Below are 4,031 nucleotides of genomic sequence, written 5' to 3' on the forward strand. Positions count from 1 at the left end.
GAACACAAGGCATGCAGGGTCTGAGGTCAGAGGTTGCGAATTGGCCACCCATGAGTCAGACTGTCCTACTGATGTTTCCATTTGGGACATATCACACCACACAGTGTTTAAAAGAAATTAGTTGGCAATATTTTAAAATGATAAGATTTCATATAAAAATCTGGATTTTTGGCTACTCTGGGAATAAACATTGAGACTATCTGGCAATACTGGACCCACACCATTCTTATTTGACACTGACTGGTCATAGCTAGGTAGCAGTTGACTTCACAGACTGGCTATGCACTCTCCAATCTGTGCCACCCTTAATTGTATTTCCAACTGGAGGCCAGGCCTCAGCAGCCTTGTATCAACGCACATGTGCTATGACTTTCTTTATTGTATAAGAAATATTTACATTGTAGTATTATCTTTAATCAAAAAGGAAAAATCAAAGTCAAGGCTGGAATCAACATATTTCTCATAGTCCTTGTCACTCATTTAAGTCTCTTGCTAAGCCCTGCGGGTACCTGAGTTTATAAACAACAGAGCACTCCCAACATCTCCCCCAAGGGATTTCTGCCCCACACACCCTACCTCTGCAGGATATGCTGCACCCTAATATTAATTGGGCAAATCTACAAAGGAAATCAAAATTAGCTACAGAAGTTAAGGGAGGAATAGACTAAGAGCAACTCCTTTCGCCCCTTTCGCCCCTTGGTTATAACAGGGGGCTGGTCGTTAATACTCTCACTTTGCCTTTAACTTAGTGGAAAAAGAAAAAGAGTGACAGAGAAGAAAGTGAGAGAGAAAGAGACAGAAAGAGAGAGAGAGAGAGAGAGAGAGTCATAAAGATTCTTCAGGTCCTAAAACACTGGTTCCCATTCCTCAACTGCTTTGGAAATGAACGAGGCTCTTTAGAGAGAATGTCTAATGGGGATAGGTAACGTGGTTAGCCCTCAGATGCCCTGGGCTATCAAGAACTGTCCAACTCATCCTCCCTTAGGCCAGAGCTGCTTGCCCCAGCCTAAAATGTAAACGGCACAAAACGATTTTCAGTAAGGGTAGCAGACTCATTGTAGGAAGGGGATTAAAGAGAGGCAGAGAGTGGGAATTTGGCCTTGGCAAACACAAGACAGAGGAAAAGGAACATTCCTCACACTCCTCCATTCTGCTGTGACGGATTCCACGCTATATGTCCCAGTGGTGAGCCAGCTGGGCAGCTCCAGGTCAGGCACAGTGAATTTGCTCTTGGGCAGTGAGTAGGTTCCTTCTTTGAAGGGATAGTGGCAAGGAATGCCATAGGTATGTAGGGGCTCTGGACAGGGTCCCCCAAACAGCTGTACCTGTTCAAAGGTACAGCTGCCATGACGTCTTGATCCAGAGGCCAGCCACTTCCTTCTCCAAAACTAAGTCCATCTCCAGATGAGAACTCAGGGGAACAGTGGTGCTGCCCAGGAGACTGAGGGTCACGTTCTCAGGAAGGATGATGGGGTCAGGTTCCACAGTTATGCCTCTGATCACCGCAGGGTCCTTCCCTTCATCACAGTTATTCCAGGAAAAACTACTGAGTTTTTTCAGGTGGGCTTGCGAGAAGCAAGCCCAGGGCGATCTGGGGCAAAGCCTGCATTAGGGATTGCGTTCGAAGGGTGGGTCCGGGCGGAGTTAACTGCAAGGTCTGTGGTGGCCACGGAGCCTTTAAATGGTTTCCTGCATTGGTGGTGAATATAATGACCTTTAAAAGCAACCGTAGATTGGAACAGGGATTGAGATGCTCAAGTATGTTGAGAGAAATCTTATTCTAGGAAATAATAATAATAATAATAATAATAATAATAATAATAATAATAATGCATCCAATAAGTAAAATCAGTGCTCACAATTCAGTGAGCTAGTTTTTAAAACAAAATTTCTTATTTACAAAACACTTATGTTTTTTCAAACTACGTGTAAGACATTTTTCTAAGTGGTTTACAAGTACTGCCTGCTTGAATTTTCATTCTCTATGAAGTAGGTACTATTATCCTTGCTATTTTACAGATGAAGAAAACAAGACATGGAAAAAGGCATTTGACCAAAGACTCAAGCCTAGTAAATGGTATAGAAGGTATTCAAACCTACAGTCTGCCTGCAGATATTGTACCCAATTGCAATTGCTGAATCAATAAATATGAAGATCTCAGCATTGTCTTCAGAGAGACAATTATGTTTCTCAAAATAGAGGAGACATATATTGATCGTGTCATCATGAAGATACTTTGGTCAGAAGTCACAGAAGCAAGTCAAAACTAGCTAATAAAAAAGAGGAGATGTTATATGAACATCAAAAAGTTATTTTAAGGAAACTAAGAGACAAAAAGAAGCCCTCAGGATTTGAAAGAATAAAATATCAAAAAATAAAAACAAACCAGACATCCTGGGAAAACTCTCTATTTATCCTTTAATTTCTTTCCTTTTACTTCATTCTCTCTCAAACTACTTCCTCAACTTCTTACTCCATGAGGCACATCATGTAGAATATAGTCTTTAGCTTTCAAGTTTATATCTTCTCCATTCAGGATCTCAGGTCTCGGTTACACTTTCAAATTCCTGAACAGAATCTCTATTGTTTGGCTTTGGTCTGGTGTCCACTTCTGGTCCAACTGACAGGAGCAAGCTGGTGAGGGACACAGAGCACAGTTATGACAGCTAGGGGCAGTTCTCAAGAGAAAGGAGGTCACTTGTTTTGTATGGGATACCGCTAAATGTGTTTGTCAAAGATAGTACCTTAAAAACATGATGCATTGCTCAAGTGGGCATTCAATGTGGGGGAAGCCTGGAATAGTGTCAAGCTTCCAGCTTTGAGAGTGGTCTTTGGGAGCAGATCTCAGAACCATGAGAAAGAATTTGATAAAGAGCAAGGAAGGCAGCTAGAACATTCTTAGGAAAATACTTAAGGCTTAAGAAAAAAATGTAGCTTGAGGTAAAACAGGCACTTGTTATGAAGTGCACTCATGGATTTGTTTCTAATTTGCTTTACTTTGTATTTACTTATTTGTTTATTTAATAATTGTTTTTGAACATTTAATAGACAAGAAGTATCATGCTGTTTTCCAGAGTCATAGATGACTAAAGCATGTACTTCCTTTTGTTGAAGGGGATAATAAAATATTACTTTAGTTTACATCACACAATTATAACATCTATCTATATATCTGTCTATAAAAAAACCTATAGGAAAAAGAATATCTACTCATTTCACCATTCTTATTTAACATTATTCTAGAAATGTTGGGAAAAGGAATAAGACCAAAAAAGAACTTAGTCGTAAGTTTGAGAAAAAAATCAAAATATAATTACCAACAGATTATATATTTACCTAACAAGAAAACCCAAGAGAATCACCAGAACACTTTAAAATGTTTGAGTTCAGTGTGTTAAAACAAAAATATGAAATTGTTATCTTTCTACTATTTGAGAAGTAATCTCTTAAATATAAAATAGAAAGTAAAAAAATATAAAAAACAACCTAATAATAAAACAAAAATAATTTAATAAATAATAAATATAATACCAAGAAGAAATTTAAGCATAAGTATGCTGAACTGTGCAAAACTGTTCAAAATTCTTAGCCAGAGTAAAAGAGAGGATTTTAATAAGAGAAGCATAAAGCATTTCTCTACTGGTATACATAATAAATATTTTTCAATATAAGCAAAAGAGGTATTTTTTTAAAAGAACTGTACTCAACGTAATTGTGAAGTTTATTTGGAAAAAGATGTGAGCTTAAAAAAGAATAATCAAGAAAAGCTCCTAATCATAGATTTTAAGGTGTACTATAATGCCATTATAATTATTGTGATATCTACACATTATTACATAGATCAATCGCAGAACAGAAAGTCCAAAATCTTTTCTCAGAATGTATAAACATTTTAGCTAATCATAAAAGTAGCATCTTACAAAAGTTGTGAAAGAATGAATTATTCAATAAAGGTCCTGGGGTACTCTGGATCACTACTTGGGAAAAATAACTGATTAAATCTGTTACTCTAATTATAAAATACATGAAC

The 4,031-nt window shown here is 37.5% G+C and overlaps 1 pseudogene; it reads right to left on the reverse strand.

Annotated features, from left to right (window-relative positions):
• Window positions 1–955: 955 nt before the first annotated feature.
• Window positions 956–1,612, reverse strand: LOC105523389 (annotated as a pseudogene).
• Window positions 1,613–4,031: the final 2,419 nt, after the last annotated feature.

The sequence above is a fragment of the Colobus angolensis genome, unplaced genomic scaffold, assembly GCF_000951035.1.
Source record: "Colobus angolensis palliatus isolate OR3802 unplaced genomic scaffold, Cang.pa_1.0 Scaffold46, whole genome shotgun sequence".
Lineage (NCBI taxonomy): Eukaryota > Metazoa > Chordata > Mammalia > Primates > Cercopithecidae > Colobus > Colobus angolensis.